Source organism: Sarcophilus harrisii, chromosome 4 (assembly GCF_902635505.1).
Source record: "Sarcophilus harrisii chromosome 4, mSarHar1.11, whole genome shotgun sequence".
Lineage (NCBI taxonomy): Eukaryota > Metazoa > Chordata > Mammalia > Dasyuromorphia > Dasyuridae > Sarcophilus > Sarcophilus harrisii.
Window position 1 is genome coordinate 147462864 of NC_045429.1, and position 21343 is coordinate 147484206.

General features: G+C 34.7%; 2 protein-coding genes across 4 annotated transcripts in view; both read left to right on the forward strand.

Annotated features, from left to right (window-relative positions):
- Positions 1–21343, forward strand: part of FBXO30 (F-box protein 30) — a 46004-nt gene that overhangs the window by 1461 nt on the left and 23200 nt on the right. The window contains exon 2 of one of the 3 annotated variants that reach the window (XM_031937663.1): positions 10304–10415. The gene's annotated coding sequence lies outside the window, so the exon portion shown is untranslated. Of the gene's footprint in view, positions 1–10303; positions 10416–20129; positions 20355–21343 lie in introns of those variants that run through there. The other 2 variants (XM_031937661.1, XM_031937662.1) reach the window with 2 other exon arrangements.
- EPM2A (EPM2A glucan phosphatase, laforin) overlaps positions 20306–21343 on the forward strand; it is a 250861-nt gene continuing 249823 nt past the window's right edge. Inside the window, exon 1 of the mRNA XM_031937665.1 lies at positions 20306–20354. The gene's annotated coding sequence lies outside the window, so the exon portion shown is untranslated. The remainder of the gene's footprint in view (positions 20355–21343) is intronic.

A 21343-nucleotide genomic window follows, 5' to 3' on the forward strand; every position in this document is an offset into this window, starting at 1 on the left:
GCATAACTTAATACTTTTCTTTGATCATATTATCAATAAATCTAAGTAAATACATTAATGCATCACATGTCACAGCCAGTGATCCTATTCATAATGAAGCCCAATTTCCTTTTTAGCAAGTCTCAAACTCCAGATCTTTGTATTTCTTCCTAACCTAGAAGGCCATGTTCCCTCTGCAGAAATGACTCAGGAATTCAGATATCATTTATCTCTCTCTGGCCTCCATGGCATTATGCAAAAGGATCTGATCCTTCCTCCAGGAAACCTGTCTCTACTCTCCATCCCTGACTCTCTGTTATTTTTGCTTGGTTCATTCATGTAGTTGTGCCTCTGTTTCTTTTTACGTTATCAAGTACATGAGGGAAGATTTCTTCTTAAATGCAGGGTTATACTGATAAAAAATTAATTGGCTCTTTGTAAACAAAGTGAAAGCAACAGACTTTCACGTTAAATTTGCATTATTAGCATTTTCTTCATTATTTCCTTAAATCTACATGTAACACCAGTCCCAAACATAAATGTGAATAATCATTATTCCTAATTTAATGAGTTCTTGTGATGTACAATGTAAATTAATTCATTACTAATGTAATGAGCTAACTACAGATGGAAGTCTAGTAATAGCCACATATATGAAACTAAATGGCCAGTCTCTTCCATTTTAGGTCATGAGCCTGAGGAGAATGTTGCTCATTTGCCCTAGTATTTGTACAGCCTTCTAATGATGGACCTCGTCTATTGCTTTCTAGTAAACAGCCTTGTTTTCTATTTTTAAGTAAGGTTGTACCAGTTACATCATTTTACTCCAAATAATCTTCTTTCTCAAATCTTGGAAATATAAAAGAGATAGTAACCAGATTATGACTCTTCATAACCAAATACCTGATACTTTATTTATTCTTTATAAGGATCTACTATAATCAAGTACAATCTTAATTTAAAAAAAAAAAAAAGTTTTTTGACTTTCTAGAGCTTCCCAGTCATTCTTCCTTTTTGTGGTATTTTAAAATGATTGTAAATTCTACAGCTAGCTTTCATTCAACAGTGCTGATGACTTAGCTCAAAATATAAGTATTAATTATGTCCTAGAAATATTGAACTAGGCAAGTTACAGAAGTATGCAATGAGAAATAAGTATATAGATACAGAGATGTTAAAGTAAATTGTCTTGTTTACTTTATGTTACTATAGAGCAGATTGCCTTAACAATGATTAAAATCATTATTTTAAAACAAAATATGATGTTCTCTTTAAATACTGTATAATTAATATATTTTCTCATAAATTCTCCCTATTTTTCCCCCTACCCCAGTAAAGTTGGGCCTTGAAATACTGGGGTTTTTAGTAGCAAGATAATTCAATACATGTTCATTATTCATTTTTAGAAGTGTATTTTAGTGCCTGAATTTTAATTAAGAGCAGCAGCAAAGCATAGCAATAAATTATATTAAAATAAATGTGATATAGCACAATATAAATATCCTTTGAAGCTTGTTATTTTTTTTTCCTAATCATACTGTTCTACCACCCCATCTCCATTTATTCCCATTGAGCAAATTAAAAAGAAGCTTGAAAAATAAACCCTTCAAGTTCCATATTGGCCCTATAAAAAATGTATGTCTTTTTATGCATTTTCAATCTACCACCTTTCTGACAGTAGGTGAATGGAGTGTTTCATCTTCATTCTTTTGGGTTTCTCATTGCATTGATAAGAGTTTACCAGTCTTTCAAAATTTTCTTCCTCTATAATGTTATCATTGTATAAATTATTCTAAGATGCCTTATTTCCAAATGTATATCCCTAAAAGACTTGCAATATATAAAATGAATTTTAATTCCTTATTCAATAATTCTTTCACAGGTTGAATGGAATTTTATGGTGGATTTATGGGAACACATGCACAAATCAAGCAGGATGGGCAGCCATTGACAACTATTATATTTTTGGAGAGAATATCCACATTGATAGGATCATTAATCCTTCTGAAATGCCAAAGTGTTAAATAATGTTTGATAAATAATCTTATTGAATTATCATATGATTTTTAGTGGAACAATATGACAGTTTATTAGCAAATCTAAATTGACTAAATTTAGTCAATAGACTAAAAAGATTTGTCAATTTAGTGGATCAAATAACCCCTTACAGTAGCAGTCTCTAAATGACGGTTTATAACAAGGCCTCATTGGTTAGCCTAACCTTTTCCTGACATAGTGGGTAGAGAACTGACATCCCAATGAAGGAGAGCGGGGTTCCAGTCCTGCCAGGAAGCATATTGGCTATGTGACAGTAAGCAGTTCACTCCTCAGTCCCCCAAGAAACTCTCTAAGAAGAGTGCAGAGCAGTCCCTATAATGCCTTGATAGAGGGAGTCTCTCATCTTGCTGAATTTAAATCTACCTCAGACCCTTACTAACTGTGTGACCCTGAGAAAGTTATCCTATTTGCCTCAGTTTCCTCCTCTGTAGAAAAGGCTAGAGAAGGAAACAGCAAACCTCTCCCTTATGTTGCCAAGAAGGGGTCACAAAGAGCCAGACAGCCAAACAACAATACATATTTCTGCCATAGTCAGCACTGGCCCAAACTGAAAACCTTAAGTTCAGGACTTCTGTCCGGGGGAAATACGGATAAATGTATGGTTGGGCCTGAAGCCTAATAATTGAGTAGAAGCAGGATAGTGGTTAGCAGTGCCACCTGGTGGTTAAATCTATCTCTTTGAGCTCAGTTTATCAGGCAACAGTATATTTCATTATTCCGATTGCTTGTACCTTTCATAATATCTTTGTTTCATAGGTCTAAGAATTGAATAAAATCTTTCAGATCATTTAAGCCGATTACCATTTTACCGATGAGAAAACTCCAGCCTCAGAAGGCTTAATAACTTTCTCAAGCTCAGATCGGTAATAAATAAAAGAATTAGGATTCCAGTTCAGGTGCTCAGACTCCAAATCTAGTGCTTGTTCTATGACATTGCGCTACTTCTCTTATGTTATCTGATTAAAATAAAATTTACCTCAAATAAAATGCCCTCTTCAAAGCTTCAGTCAAATTGTTATTTATATTGAGAACCATCAGATATAGACATACCTGAATCAGAGTAGTGATGGGTGAAGTTAGGAGAAGGGTGAATAAGTACTACTTCCTTTTGCTTTACTATATGCCTTTGCATTGATCAACTAATTGCCCAGGAGACTTCTTTGGAGCCTATGGTGACCCATCTCTTAGAGTTACAGCATCACTGGAAGAATATTGTCATTAAATGGATGGCCTTTTTTTTTTTTTTTTTTTTTTTTTTTTTTTTTAAGGAGCAAACTGCATGATTTTCCAATAGCAATCTAATTGTCTTTTTTCATATTTTTAACTTCTGGGCCTGACACATTGTCCAAAAGGAAGAAAGTCCCTTTAGATGAAAAGATGTTTCGAATACTCCCAAATAGCATCAGATTTTGACTAAGCTAATACTGTAAAGGCTTCTTAATAAGATTCATAATCACTGAAGAGCACAATCTATCAGATCTAAAAATACCCCAAATGAATAAAGAATGTCTACTGTCTAGACTGTGCTATATAGTTAGCTAGATAACCCATAGCATTATATGCCATTATATATATATATATATGTATGTATAACCTTATACATATATGTATATGTATGTTATAACATGTATACATGAATATATAACTTTATACACATATAATATTAGTATCAACAATAATATTATTGTAATATAATAATAGTAATATTGACAGTCTATTTACTTTTTCTAACCTATCATTATATCATTGTGGAGAATACCTAATGTAGATATCCCTCCATTGATGGAAATTAGCAATTTCTTGGCAATTTACAATCTTAAAGAATAGTTTGGGAGAGCTATTCTCCAAAAGAAAAAGTACAGAAGCAGGCAGTTTTCGAAGGAAGAAATATAAGTCATTAACAATCATATAGAAAAAAAAGATCTAAATCACTTATAATTAAATAAATGCAAATAAAAGCAAACTTGAGGCTCTACCTCACACCAATGAGACTAGTGAAAAATGACAAAAGAGGAAAATGACAATACTTATAAGGTTGGTGGAGATTTAAATTGATTCAGTGCTTCTGGAAAGCAATTCAGATTATGCCCAGAAAATCACCTTACTGTACAAACATTTTTGTCTCAGCTATATCACTACTAGATCTATATCCCAATAAAATAAGAAAGGAATCTTTATATTAAAAAATATTTATAGCTGATCTTTTTGTAATAGACAAAAACTGAAAACTAAGGAAAACTTCCTCTCTTGGGGAAATACTAAACAAACTATGATGTATGAATGTAATAGAACGTTTTTATACCATAAGAAATGATGAAATGACAATTTCACAGGAAACTGAGACTTACATACTGATGCAGAACAAAATAAGAAGAGAACAATTAATACTATAATTAACATTAAAGAGAAATACAATTTTGAAAAAACTTAAAACTGATCAATAAAATGATAAACCATAAGCCCAAAAGAATAAATATGAAATAACCACTCAACTTCTGAAAAAGAGTTAATGAATTTAAAATTCAAATAAATAGACATTTTCAGGAATGATTAATGTGAGAATTTGGTTTTCCAGACTTTGTAGCTCTATAATGAGCACTTTATTTTTTGAGGGTGGGGACATAGGAAGTAGGAAGGACAGATTAATTTTTTAAATGTTTGTTAATTGGAAAAAATAAAAATAATAACTAAAAAAAAAAACCTGCCTTAACAATGGGAGCTTATAGCTTGTCCATGGTCACATACAAAGTTGTCAGAAGTAGGATCCGTGAAGTTGGGTCTTGTTAGATCTACTGTCTAAAAATTCTGTTACCTTATTTATTACGGAAAGAAATTATAATAATATAATACATATAATATGATATAACATGGCATGATATTAAATGATAACAATAGTATAATATAAATAGATCATATGACAGAAAATATAAATCAAAGAACATATAGTTATAGTACACACACATACACACACACACATATAGTTGTAGTTCACTATAATAGACTAACTCTGTTAGTCCTCTGTTTCTTTTAATAGAGAAGATGCTTCAGGGATTTTACTCTTCCACAAATCCTTAGAAAATTCTACTGCTTAAGATCCCCAGATCTATTGTCTACTAATGGTTATTTTAAATAGTGGTAGTTGCTATATAAATAGGGGTTTACACTTAAAAAAAAAAATCGTCTCATTTCCACATGGAAATCAAATGAACCTAATCTATTCCAAAGGAAGCATATTATTGACTTAGAATCTCAAATTTTTAAATAATAAAAATACATTAGAAATTATCTGTTCCAACTCCTTTAATTGACATATAGAACTTAAAGAAAAACACTTGCCTCTAGAGTCAGAGGATATCTGTTTCAAATCTACCTCTGACACTTGCTACTTCAGCTACATCATTTCATTTCTCTCTGACTTTCTGTCTCTCTCTCAGGCAGTCAGGGTGAAGTGACTTGTCTGTGATACAGCCAGTGTGAGGTTGAATTTGAATTCAAATCCTCCTGACTCCAGGGCCATTGTTCTATCCACTACATCACCTATCTATTCCCCTTTCATCTCTTTAATCCTCAATTTCTTATGTAAACTGAAGACTGTATTGGATGACTTCTGCTAGTTAATTTGTTCCTCTCCTGGCTGATATCGGCTTATCAAGAAACTGCAGGGTGGAGGGTCAGGAGAACTTACTGCTATTTCCAGCTCAGCCATTAACTAATTATGTGACCACAGGCAGATCTCTCTTTTTGTTTCCTCCTCAGGAATAATAATACCTGACCGACCTACTTTGCTGGGTTGTTGGAAGGATAAAATGAGATAATTAGATTGAAAGTATTTTTTCTAATTATGAGTTTTACACAAATTTTTATTTTAAAGTGTTTGTTTAATAAGACTATCTTTATTTTTGTCAAACTGATCTACATGTTATAGAACGGATCTTCAGGAGTAAGGGTACTACCAGGATCAGAGTGAGATTTCCAGAACCACAGATTTCTGGGCAGAAGATGAGAATATGAGAGTGGAAGATGATATATTTTTTTAAATGAATCAATGAATCTAATCTTTTTTAATCCCTTGGACTACCAGTTTCTACTTCTGTGGGAGAACTCCACTCAGTATCCCTTTTAACTGATATGGCACAAATGAGTCATTGCTTTTATTCTAGAACTTAGGACCTATGTGGGTCTCCCCAAAATGAAGCAATACTTAACATTACAAATTACAAAAACGCTATTAATGAAAATTGCAGATAACTCTGCTTTGTATTTTGAGATTCTATTTTCTCCTTGTTATTCTCCAGGAAAAACCTTGTCTGACCACTAAGGTCTTGTACACAAAGCATGCATATTTTCCAAGAGTTTGTCCTGGACTCCCTTCTCTTTCTATACTATCACATTTGGTGATTTCATCAACTCCCTGGATTTTGATTGTCATCTCCATGCAGATGATTTCTAGATCATAAATTCAGCCCTTGATTAACCAGATCCCCTTTACCATCATAGATCAAATTGTGGCATTGTCATGACTTTCAATCAGCAAATAAAATAGGAAACACTGAATTATCTTCTGCTATGTATTTAAATCATCTTAACTACATATTCTTTCTTTAAAATTCACTTTCAGTTTCAGGTCCATATTCCCTCCCTCCTGGCTCTCCCTCTTTACCCCTGTCCCATAGTGAAAAAGCAAGAAAAACAAAAATCTGGTATAAACCTGTATAGTCATGCAAAGTAAATTCTTGCATTGTCATATCCAATAAACAAATAAATAACCATGAATCTCAACCTATACTCTAAGTTCATTATCTTTTCATCTAGAAGTAAATAGCATATTTTCTTATGAATTCTCTGGAATTGTGTCATTGTGTTCATCAGTGATTCTAAGTCTTTCAAAGTTGTCTTTATAATATTATTATTACATAAATTTTACTTTTGGTTCTGTTCACTTCTCTGAAACTATCACCTTCATCATACCTTTTACAACATTAATATTCTATCACATTTGTATGATTTGTTCAGCTATTCCTCAGTTGAAGGACCCCCTTCAGTTTCCATTTCTTTTTGACGACAAAAAGAGCTACTCTAAATATTTTTGTACATGTGAGTCCTTTATTTTATTGATCTCTTTAGAGTAAAGCCCTACTGGTATCACTGGGGCAAAGAGAATCTACAATTTAATAGCTTTTGGGGCATAGTTCCAAATTGCTTTGTAGAATGGCTAGACTAATGCACAATTCCATCAACTGGTCATTAATGTATGTTTTCCTATAGTCCCTTCAGTATTTGTCGTTTTCCTTTTTTTGATCATCTTTGTCAATCTCATGAATGTGAATGGGACCTCAAAGTTATTGTAATTTTAAATTCTCTAATTGTTAGTGATTTAGAACATTTTTTTAAATGGCAAGTGGTGGTCTGGATTTCTTCCTCTGAAAATGTCTCTTTATATCCCTTTATTATTTATCAGTTATAAAATGGTTTTTATTCCTATAAATTTTCCTTGAAGTTCCTATATATCTTGGAATTGAAATCTTTATGAGAAAAGCTTACTGCAAAGATTTTTTCCAATTTCTAACTTTAGTTAAATTGGTTTTACTTATATACAATTTTTTAAAAATTTCAAATAATCAAAATTTTTTTAATTTTAACTCTTGTAAACCCCTCTATTTCTTGTTTTGTCTTGTTCTCCTATCCATAAGTCTCCTATCTGACAGGTAACTTATAAATGCCTTTGTATCTGTATTTATATCTAAATTATGTACTCCTTGGATTTTGTTTTGGTATATGGTGTGAGATGTTGATTTATATCTATTTTCTGCCTGACTGCTTTTCAATTGTGCCAACAGCTTTTGTTAGATAATAAAATCTTACCCCATTTGCTGGGATTTTGGGGCTCTTCAAACATTGAGCTACTGTATTCATTGACTTCAGTATACACGTTTTATATATAGATATATACATATATTATATGTGTGTAATATTATATATATTTACATACATAATATATAGAGCACATGTTATGTATAATATAATAGTTAATAAGATCAGTATATATTTATGTATGCATTTTATATTATAATCATATGCTATTCATATAGATATATCTAGATAGCTGTTATATTTATATCTGTTCCACTGATAAAGCTCTCTATTACCCTGTAGCAAATTGTTTTAATGATTATAGCTTTGTAACTTAATTTGACATCTATTACTGCTAGGTCCTCTTCCTTTCTGCCTTTTTTTCCCCTATTAATTCTCCTGATATCCTTCACCTTTTATTCCTTCAGATGAATTTTATTACTTTTTTTCTAACTCTATAAAATAATTCTTTGGTATTTTGGTTTGTCATTGAATAAGTAAATTAATTTAGGTAACAGTCATTTTCATTATATTGGCTAAACTTACTCATCAGCAATTAAAATTTCTCCAATCATAGATATCTTTGTATAGAATATTTTATAATTATGTTCATATAGTTCTTGTGTATGTCTTGGCCGGTAGAATCCCAAGCTGTTATTTGTAGTAATTTTAAATGGGATTTTTCTTTGCATCTCTTCTTGCTAGATTTTGGTGGCAATATACAGAAATGCTGATGATTTGTGTTTTACCACATATTCTAGCAAATGGTCTAGGTCATTTGCTTCAACTCACTTTACCTAAAGTCTTGTTCAATAAAATGATATTTGATGGCTGATTCTTTTTACAACTTCTCCCTTCACTTTCATAAATATTTGTTTCATCTAAACAAATGTGGAAAGTAACTCAAAGTTATTTTGTGCTATTTATTTGCCTACATCCAAGAGAAATATTCCATATTCCTCCACAAAGGAGGAATAAAATTTGAAGCCCAAGTTGTTGATAGCCATATTTTTCATAAAATATGCTGAGAAGTGGGAAAGCAGGTACAGAGGTGATGGTACCTGCATAGAACAATAATAAAATATAGAGAAAGATATAACAGATGAAGAACTCTAAGAACAATACGATTTTGATGTCATAGGTTTTGAAAAATAAATTCTGTGGCCTTGCGTTTGATCTTTGATTCGATACTGGAAAAAATGACAAATTTTTCAGGATATATTTGGGGGAAAGCAGGGAATTGCCTAGGCACTGAATGGTTGTGAGAAAGGTGAGCCAAATCATGCTGCCAAAATTAATAGCAATTAATAAACAAATCCGTTAATTCTATAGAATACTTTTGTCCAGAAAAAAATTTCAGGGTGAAACATATTGGTCCAGATTTAGGATTTCTTTGGTGTGGGGAGCTTCCAGAATGAAAACGCCTTCTTTTACTGAGCTGGTCAGCTAATTTTTCATTTATAGAATTTTTTAGGACATTGATAGGCCAATTCTATGGTCATGAAGTTGGTTTGTATCAGAGTAAGAGTTTAAACCCAAATCTTCCTAGGACTTCAAACCTGACCATATATCCATGTTGTCTTTCATTCCATTTTTTGTACATTATTGCATGTTAAAATGCATTTTTAAAGCATAAAACATCTAGATTCTGTCCATCACTGAGAGTATCTAGCCTTTTTTATTAACTTATGTAACTATGGAGCCCAGTGGATAGAATGCCAAACTTGGAATCAGGAAGACCTATTTTCCTGAGTTCAAATCTGGCCTCAAACACTTACTAGCTGTGTAACCCTAGGCAGACTGCTTAACCTTGTTTGCCTCAATTTTCTTATCTGTAAAATAGTCTGGAGAAGGAAATGGAGAATAATTCCAGTATCTTTGCCAGAAAACCTCAAAGAGGGGTGAAGAAGAATCAGACTTATCTGTAAAACAACTTAACAACAAAATTAACAGGCAAATTTTCTAGCTTTGTGAAAGAAAATGGGGATTGCCGCACTTGCTTTCAACTTCAAAAGCGTGTCATAAGATCCATTCAGGATATATTTCAGGGATATTGAACATCCAAAAAGCAAGTCAAGTAGAGTCAATTCTGTGTCCTCTGTCACTAAAAAACAAAAAGGAAGACAAGGGCATCTTCCCCTGGGAAATCTTGACTCTGACTTTAATTGTTCCTAGAGAAACAATATTCACAAACTTCTATTTGACCTTTCTGCATAGATTATTGAATTATTGCTGGGCTGTATTTATTGTCCACATTGTAAAATTCACAGTAATGATCTCACTGTTGTGATGCTAAAAGTCTGACCTTTTTTATCACTGACAATGTGGATATATTTAGGCAAAAGTTAGATCTAAAAGTACAATAATTTGAACTACTTTTTATGTGTGTGTGTGTGTGTGTTCTACTCTCTCCTAGAAGGAGAATGGTGTAGGGGGAAAAAGTCTGCAAAAAGTAAACGATAAATGTTTGTCAAACTGAAGAACCAATATGGATAAATCAGACTACAGATACCCACGTACACAAATAAGTAAGTACAACAAGATGCTTTGAGAAAGGAGAAAATAGTAATCAGGGTGGAGACTAAGGAAGGCTTCCCATGGGAGGTGGTACCTAAGCCAACATCTGAAGGAATCCAGGGATTCCAAGATGGAGAGTGAATCCAGTGCTGCTATTTATACGATATGTGACCTTGAAAAGGTTATTTAGGATGTTTTAACTTCATTATCATTATATGTAAAATGATATTAATCACTTAATCTCCCAGTATTGTCTGAAGAAAGTACTGATATGAAACATCATGGTGGTTGTTCAGTCATTTTTTCAGTCATGTCTGATTCTTTGGGATCCCATTTGGGCCTTTCTTGGCAAAATAGTGGAATGCTTTGTCATTTCCTTCTCCAGCTCATTTTATAGATGAGGAATTGAGGGTAACAGGGTTAAGTAATTTCCCCACAATCACACAGCTACAAAATGTCTAAGGCCAGATTTGAACTCACAGAAATGAATCTTTCTAATCCATTGCATCATCTAGCTAACTCTGAAATACCTCTGAAATATCATTACCATCTAACACATTAAAGCTAACATTTATATAGTACTTTTAGATTTTGCAAATCACTTCACAAATATTTTCTTATTTGAGTCTTACAATAAGCCTGTGAGGTAAATACTATTATTATTATTATCTCCTTTTACAGATTAGGAAATGGAGTCTTAGCAGGCATAAGCACATATAAAGCACCTACAGGCACTGTGATAGCCACTTTATAAATATTATGTGCTATTTTATTCCAATTTTATAGGTGAAGAAACTGAGGCAAATTGAAGTTAAGTGATTTACAAATCTTGTAATTGTCTGATGGAAGATTCAGACCCAAATACTTATAACTCCAAGTCCAACATTCTATCTGTTACATCATGTTACTTCTCTATAAAGCCTGATTGAACATAATTATATAAAACTGAGAGTAACTAGAGAAAAAGCTCAGCACCCTAGTAGACCTAAGCAGCATATTTAGGTTATGCAGAGTATACAAGTTCAAGAAAAATCCCATGACACAGATGCTTTTGTTTGCAAATGACATTATGCTGTTTGAATCAAACTAGAAGCTCTGCAGAACCTTCTAAATGAAATAAACAATAACTTAAAAGTTTGACCTAATCAATCACACAGAAAAACCAAGAACAAAGCACAAATTCAAAAGAAAAGAATCATTCAAAAACATCTATAATTAACACACCAAAAGAGGAAACAAAGTGTGCTCACAAGAATAATTAGAATTCCTAAAGAAATGACACAAGAATTCAAAGGAAAGGGAAAATATAATATAAAATAAATGAATCCTAAGGAGGAGAAATTCAAAGAACAATAAAAATTCAACAGCTTAATATAAGATAAACCTTATTCTAGTAAAAAGCTACCTAAAACTGAAATAGACCAAATAGAAGTTAGTGACTCCTAAAGACAAAAAATATTAAAACAAAGTCAAAAAATTGAGCAAATAAAGAAAAATGTAAGATGTCTCATATAAATAACTGAAATCAATGACCAAGAAAGAATCTGAATATTAAAGAAAAGAATATTTTTCAGACATATTAGAATAAGAGGGCAATGTGATGATTTCAAAGAGACATGGAGAAACTTATATGAAATGATGAAAATGAAAATGAGTAGAACCAGAAAAATTTGTACAATAACCACCACCTTGGAAAAACAACTCAAGCTACATAAACTCTGATCAATACAATGATCGTGCTTGACTTCAAAGGATCAATTAGGGAATATACTATTCACCTTCTGACAAAGAGGAGAGAGACTTGAGAAAAACATTTTGGACACATCCAATGAAGGAATTTTTTTTGCTTGATTATGCATATTTATTACAAGGAGTTTGTTTTTCTTCCCACCCATCATGGAGGGAGAATTAAAAGGAGCCGAAAACAAATCCTTAAATTTTAAAGCAATTTGAAAAAGTTTTTTTTAGGATTTTTTTGTTTGTTTGTTTAAGGAAATAAACACAGATGAATGAAGAATGCCTTTGGTCTGGACCAGAGATGCTAAATGCATCTCTAGCAATACTTAACTAGCCAAATCAGATTAAAAGGTAATTGAGGAATAGTTAACAATATAAATAAAATTATAATTAACCAAAATGTCAATATGTGGTTATCTAAGTTAACATGTTCCAGAAAGAATCCTTATGTATCTTCTTTTCTATTTGAGTTTGACAAAGGGTCAATCCAAAGGGGTCCAACACATCTGCTAGTCAGCTGCCAAACTTTTTTTTTTCTTTGCCATTCTTATAAACAAATTTCCACATGTATCATGTTGCACAAGAAAAATCAGATCAAAAAGAAAAAAAAAGAAAAACACAAGCAAGCAAAAAACAACCACCACAAAAAAGGTGAAAATACTATGCTATGATCCACATTCAGTCCCCATAGAATTCTTTTTGGATACAGATGGCTCTGTCCATCACAAATCTATTGTAATTGGCCTGAATCACTATTGAAAAGAGCCAAGTCCATCACAATTGATCGTCACAAACTGCCAAACTCTTGAGAGGTTGGGAAACTAAATTAAACCATAATTGGGAGGGGTAGCTAAGTGATACAGTGGAATGAATACCAGACCTAAAGTCAGGAGAACCTGAGTTCAAAACTCAGACAGTTAATTATATACATAATTAAGAAATATTTAATTAAATAATTTTAAAAATACAATAAAACATTCAATCATTGTATCTTCTTTGTGACCTCAATTTGACATTTCCTTTTTCAGTTCTTTTATATAAAAAAATCTGAGGTAAACAGGGTTAAGCGACTTGCTCAGGGTCACACAGCTAATGAGTGTCTAAGGTTAGATTTGAACTCAAGATGAGACTTTCTGATTCCAAGCCTGGAATTCTATCCACTTTGCTATCTAGCTGCCCTTCACATAATAAAACATAGATAATATTAATTTAATATTTTTAAGTCAATATGGGACTGAGGAATTTATCACTTTCTATTTGAGTTTAACAACTAATATCTAGATTATGATATGTAGTTATTTGGACAACCAAAAATCATACTTATCTACATAAAAAAAATTTCTATGTAAATTTACATAAGTAGATCTATATAAATTTCTTCCTTTTCCCTCATCTTAGGAAGACACAGCAAACAGAAAATTAGAGGGCTAAGAATTGATCTAAAACAAAGCTTCTTGAACTGTGGCATGGAACTGTATAAATGAATGTGGACATTGTGAAAAATTTGACATTAAAAGGTTTCTGAATGCTCTATATCCTGCAGTATCACATATTCTGCCAAGATTTAATTCTTTATGTAAAAAATAAACAAGCAAATCCATCTTTCTAGTGTGCAAATTTGCTTTCATCTTTAATAAATGATAAAAATCATATATACCAAATAATTGTTTTAAAATAAATTTATGATTTAATATTAGTTATTGATTTTTATACCTATTTTATATTCCAATATATCAGGTGTCTTGTAAAGATTTCTCTGGCAAAAAGGGGTCACAAATGGAAAATATTTCCTTAAACTAGAGGAGGAAAACAAGGTGGATTTCCTTGAGGAAATTACAAAAGTGTATTATTTTAATTGACTCCATGGTTTTCCTTGATACAAAGGCCCTCCTTTTTAATAACAAGGTTCCCTTGTTATTTTTACATATTACAGAGCACGATGTCTTCAAAAAACTAAAGTTGAGGATCTCCCAAAGGGCCACTGAGAGGTGAATGATAGATATGGGGAGGCTGTAACCCATTTTAAATAAAGGAGAAGTAGTATAAAGTATTGATGAAGTTACAGACAAAATGAACAGCTACAATAGATACTAGGAATGGTAAGTGTGAAATAGATTTGGGAGAGCATGTAGTTAGACAGGAAAGTAGTTTTTAACAATTAATAATGTAAAAGACAAGGTTCCTAGTGGAACTCACAATTAAACAGGAGAAAGGGAATATACCATGAAGTAGTACTCCATTGACTGACAGGCTAAATCCATAGGGAAGTTTAGCACCCTAAAAAAAAGTTAGCTATAAGAAGGAGAAAGACATCATGAGGCAGAAAAACTTCAGCAAAGATGATGGAGGCCTTGGATAGATTTATAGGGGGAATTTAACCTCAGGGTTTGACATAACTTGGATTTCTAACTGGATACAGCAAGGAGGAGCTACCCATGACCTCTATAGAGGTGGACCTCATCTTAACCCCCCAAAGGATGGCCTAGTCCTAACTAGTTGTATATATGCTCCACTGAAATCCTAGGATGTCAGGATAATTAAAGGAAAGCCCCTAATATATTGGGTGGGTTCATTTACTAAATTTATTTGAGATTATGGACAAAAATCACTGCAGTTTGGGCAGGTACTGAGAGGAGAGCATTCTAGTCTGAGTGATTATGTTGACATAGCACAGGTCTTAGCACATAATAGATATTTAATAAAGGTTTTTTGACTAACTGGTAAGTTCATAGATATATTTGAATTTATAGTGTTTAGAGTTACAATGTACCTTAGAGATTACCCTCTCATTGTACAGGTCAGGAAACTGAGGTCCAGAGAGAAGAAGGGTCATGTTCCTTGTTAATGACAGAGATAGGACTAGAATACTGGTCTCAGTTTTACTGATCCAACTTTTTTTCCATTATATCAAGCTGCCTCACAACCCCAAACCTTACTAGAAACTTAAATAAAACCTGAGCAAACTGAAACACAAACATTTAATTTCTAGCACTGATAGACTGGGACTGAATGTGAGCTCCTGGATGGGTCCTCTTTCCACTATTACCAGGGGCTCCTGTGGTGGAGCTTTTAACTTTTTGTCTGAACTTGAAAAATTGGCTTGACTTTGTAACCATTATCTATCTCCATTCTCATGGTAATTTCCATTTTTTTGTTTGTGTTGTAATTTCATTTTCATCTTCTTGATCCTTTCATGAAGCAGTTGTAATGCAAGTACACCTTATAGAAAATTTAGAGCTACAGAACTTTAGACTCTGCCAAGTCTTTAATTCATGATTTTCCTTCCCATATTATCTTACCATTCCTTAAAAGCACATCAGAAAAAGGAATAGGACTTTCTACTGCAGACCCATTTAGGTAATTCTCTAATTGTCCTGTATCTCATAGCTGTATATTAGCTTTTATCTAGTCACCTTAGCTTTTGGTCAACAATATTTCCCAGCATATCTGAAAAATCTTAGTTCTGACCCATGTATTGCTTCTGAAATAATGGGTCAGTCTGTTTTGGAAAATAGCATGCTTATATAAGGAGATTTATTATTGATTTATTAAAGTTAGGAGAATACACTTACGTACAAGTACATGGTCTCTGATCTTTTCTGAATTCAACTCAAAACTCAAACTCAAACTCAAAACTCAAAACAATTTACATTTAAATTGATAAGAGTTATCTAAGAGCTGAGTTTGAATCCTAGCTTCTCACCCTCATAAGCCATATAAATAAAACTCTTCCTCTCTGAAAAAAAAATTATTTTCCAAAATACATGCAAAGATAGTTGTACATATTTAACCTATATCAGATTGCTTGCTATCTGATACAGAAGAAAGTGGAGAGAAGGTAAAAAGGGGGAAAAAAATGAAATACAGTCTTACAAAAATCAATGTTGAAAACTATCTTTACATGTACTTATTTGGAAAAAATAAAATATTGTTGAAATTAAAAAAAAATTATCACAGGCTGTTTTCATTCAAGGCATTCATTAGGCTTTTATAAATGACCATTACTAATATTAGGTTTCTTATATTTGAATATACTGAATATACAGCATGAAACGTACTACCTTCAGGCTCCTTTATCTCTCTTACAGCTGTCATCTTAATAATCTTCATTATCTGAGAGGCTTTCGCATCAAAACGAGAAGTTTCTTCTGTAGCATTTACTACTACTAATATCGAGTGACTCTATGGTTGTCCTCCCCCATACCGTACATCTGAGCAACCAGTTTTCATTAAAGCTTAAAACAAGCAAGAAAGGAAAGAATTGAACTCTCAAAAAGTTGATTTCAAGTCAACCCCATAACCATTATGACTTCCTCCAAAAGATATTAGCAACAACCATTTCATAACTTTGCCATAGTTAAATTATAGGTTTGAGCCCTGTATATCTTATCATGCTATATCCTATACAGCTGGGCTTTCAAGATGCTACCTCTCCCATCATAGAAAAACTCGTATATTTTCATGACCACACGCTTATAATTGCCTTCTTAATTAGCTCGCTAGTACTTTATGTGTTAATTCTCATGCTTACAACAAAACTAGCACACACCAGTACTATAGACTATCTGTTTTATTGATAAGTTGTATTCAATATTTGGATTGTTTTCACACGTGAGAGGAGAATCATGAGACTGAACTTTCTTTGAATTTACTCTTCTCCACAATTTTAGAAATAGAGAACAGGGTACGTCAGAGGATGGAACACCTTAAAAAGTGAGTTTGAAAAGGTGGATCAAAGAGAGAAAGGATCAGAATGTCCATTTAGCAAAAAATAGAACATAGATCATTATCATCATCATCAGAACTGATATTTATATAACTTTTTAAAGCTTGCAAAACACTTCTCTTGTTAAGTATGTAGTATAGTGATAATGTGCACTTACAAGTTATCTCATTTGAATCCTCATATGCAGTACCATAAAGAGTGGAAAAGGGAATGCAAAAAAAAAAAAAAAAAAAAAAAAAGAAAGAAAGAAAGAAAGAAAGTAGAGGACATAGTATTTGTAGATAGAGCTTTAGAGATAATTTTATTTAACCCTTTCTTTTGCTGAAGAGGAAACTGTGGCAGAGAAATAAATATGTGACTGATCCTAGAGCTTAGGAGACTTTTGCTGAACTGAGTTGAATTAAAGAACTAAGGTTGAATCTACATCATTTGCTCAGAGTTATGTAAGTAGAATTAAAACTGGGGTTTAGATAGATCTTTGGATTCAAACAAAGATTTCCTTCTGCTATTAAAAGTTATGCCAAAATGCGTAACTCTGACAGTAAACTATAACTATATGAGGAAACTGAGGCAAACAGGATTAAGTGACTTGCCCAGGGTCATACAGCTAGTAAATATTTGACAACAGATGTGAATTCAGGAAAAGGAATTTTCTTGACTCCAGATCCTGTGCCTTATCCCCACAATACTTCAATACCCAAAACTTCTTTAGCCTCCACTTTTCTTCTCTTTCCCTCCCCTCTTCCCCCCCCCATATATACCCACACACCCACATATCTTACTCTGTTTCTTTCTCCATATATATGTATACACTATATATATATATATACAAACCCACACACCCACATATCTTACTCTGTTTCTTTCTCCAAATATATGTATACACACATACACACACAACACTATATATATATATATATATATATATATATATATATACAAACCCACACACCCACATATCTTACTTTGTTTCTTTCTCCATATATATGTATACACACACACACACACACACACACACACTATATATACACAAACCCACACACCCACATATCTTACTCTGTTTCTTTCTCCATATATATGTATACACTATATATATATATATATACATATATATATATATGCAAACCCACACACCCACATATCTTATTCTGTTTCTTTCTCCATATATATGTATACACTATATATATATATATACATATATATATACAAACCCACACACCCACATATCTTACTTTGTTTCTTTCTCCATATATATGTATACATACATACACACACACACACTATATATATATATATATATATATATATATATATATATATAACCCCACACCCACATATTTACTCTTTTCTTTCTCCCATATATATTATACACTATATATATATATATATATAAACATATATATATAAAAACCCACACCCACATATCTTCTCTTTTCTTTCTCCATATATGTATACACTTTATATATATATATATATATATATATATACAAACCCACACACCCACATATCTTACTCTGTTTCTTTCTCCATATATATGTATACACTATATATATATATATATATATATACATATATATATATACAAACCCACACACCCACATATCTTACTCTGTTTCTTTCTCCATATATATGTATACACACACACACACACACACAATTATTAAGCTCTGGTCAATCGGAACAACTGATATAGTTCCTGCCTTCAAGGAGTTTAAAATCTAAAATATGGCACACTGCAAAGATCCCTGACTGAAGTCAAAGGGCCTGGATTTGGATTCTACCTCTTATACTACCTAAGGAACCTTGGTTGAAGTGTTTAATCTTCCTATACCATCACCTCTTCAATTTAGGAGACTTCCCATCTTCAGCTACCAACTCCTGTGTGAGACCTCGTAAAATACTAATCTTTGATAAATGACCAAGTGATTTAGCATTAAACGCTGGAAGGAATGAGTTGATGAGACTCTTCACTGGAGTAGACCAATAGTATTTTGAGCTGGGAGACAGGAAAACCGCTTGGACTCCTTCAGCAGTTGGAATCAGCATCAGAGTCTAAATTGATTAAGGACCAATTTACCCCAAAGAAATTGCTGGTTTAAGCGGTGGGGTTAAAATCAAACTTTTTTACAGATGAGGGTAGAAACTCCAGGGTAAAGTCACAGTTATCATTTGTGCTGGTGAATGGCGGACCAGGGATTTACTTCAACAACAATCTAGATGATGACCAGTTCTGATGGATCAGGATCCTCAACCGAAAATCAACCAAATTTTCAATGGGCAGTAATGAACTGAACAGCTAACCCCAGAAAAGAACTCTGGGAATGACTAAAAACCATTACATTAATTAATCCCTATATTTTCCCCCTGCATTTTGATTTCCTTCACAAGCAATTTTTACAATAATTCAAGTTTGATTCTTTTGTCAACAAAATAAGTTTGTCATTATACTTTTATTATCTAAGTTATATTTTAATATATTTAACATCTACTGGTCATCCTGCCATTTGGGATGGGTGGGGGGTAAGAGGTGAAAAATTGGAACAAGAAGGTTTGGATTATTAATGCTGTAAAGTTACCTATACACATAACCTGTAAATAAAAGGCTATTAAATAAAAAAATTAAAAAAAAAAAAAAAACAAACAAGCTAATTGTAATATTTGAGTCATTCTTTTGAACAAAATGCCGTTTGGTCATGTATTATTTTGTATCTGTTATATTTAATATTTTAACATCTACGGTATGCTGCCATCTGGGGGGGGGGGGGGTAAGAGGTGAAAAATTGGAACAAGAGGTTTGGCAATTGTTAATGCTGTAAAGTTACCCATGCATATAACCTGTAAATAAAAGGCTATTAAATTAAAAAGTATCCTCTTGCAGGAGCTTCGAAGCTAAGATAAAGGGAAACGGGGTTTTATGGATTAGAACTCAGGGCCTCTGAATCCAGACCTCATGCTTCTGCCACAACTATTTAATGACTATGGCTTTATTAATAAGACGGGAAGGAACACAGCAAGGTAACCAAGTATTGCGCTTTAATAAATAAATGCACGCTTGACTACTTTTAGGCTTAGCAAACAGGGCAAGAGGCGAAGGCCGCAACAGCAGCCCCAGGGGGCGCAAGCGCGAGAACGGCTGCTTTCCCTGCCCCCTCCCCCCGCCTCCTTACGTAGCCGGAGTCAGAGGGCCGGCGTGCGTGGATACGTACGTGCGTGCGCGTCTCCGTCTGAGTTTGGCGCCGCCACCGCCTCCCTAGCGGCCAGTGGGAGGAGAGATAAGGGGAGGGGAAGGAGGCGGAGGAGGAGGCGGAGAGAAAAGGAGGCGGAGGCGGTGGCGGCGGCAGTGGTTTCTGAGGGACTGAGTGAGGGAAGGAAAAGGAGGAGGGGTGTGTGCAGCGCCGGCCGAGTCGGGCACCTGGGCTGGGGCAGGCAGGGGCGAGTGGGCCGAGGCCGAGGGGCACGGGGCCCACAGCCGAGGCAGCGCCCGACGGTGAGTTACCGAGGGGGGCGGGAGGAGGGAGCCGGCCCGTGTCGGGCGGGAGCCGGGGAGGCCCCCAGAGGCCGCCGGGGAGAAGGGAATAGCAAGGTCGGCCGCGCTGGGGGAGGGTGCCGGGACTGGCAGTGACCGAGGTCAGTGCCGGTCAAGGTCCGGAAGGGAGCCGGGCTCTGTGTGCCCGCCGGACAATGGAGAATCCAGCCTTTGCTCCTCTCCGTTCCGGGGCCTGTGCGTGGGCCTGTCACCCACCCGGGCTGCCGGGACTCCCGGGAGGTTGGGGTCGAGGTGCGTGTGTGTCACCGCCCCGGCTTGCCGGGACTCCAGCGGTGTTTGGGTTGGGCTTCGTGTGTGGGGGTGCCGCCTCCCCGGGCGCTCGCTCGGCCCCAGCCCAAATCGGCGATGTAAACACCGACTGCCCGGCTTCCCCAGGGCCGACACCTTCCTCTGGGGGGCTCTCCAACGAACGTGTGTGTGTGCGCTTGTGTATTTGTACGGGCGAAGGTGGCATCCGCGCGTCGCGCTCCAGGTGCCCCCTGCCTCCGTCGTCGCCCGAGAAAAGCTGTCTTCTTCTTCTTTCACGGTTTGAACTGATCGCCGCTGGCTGCACCAGCTGTTCTGGGCGCTGACTCAGGCACCGAATGGCGACCGGGACCCCAGAGACTAACTCTTCCTTCTTCCCCATCACCCCTGCCTAGCTCACATCACTCCCCCCCTCCAACTTTGTGTTGTGGGGGAGGGTCAAATATATTGTAACAAGCTCGAGGATAAGGCTATTCTTTCCTTTCTAGATAGTCGGGTGAAGGAGAAGTTCAGGGTTGTAGGGCATCACTTAACCTGCTGCTCTGGTCTAGGAAACAAATTAGTAACTTTGTTTCTACCGGTGGTTGTGAAGGATTCTGGTTCTTTGGTTCAGTCTGATAACGAGAGCTTCTCCTGACCCAGAAAAGGGCACGTCTCTCTTCTCTCTTCTCTCTTCTCTCTTC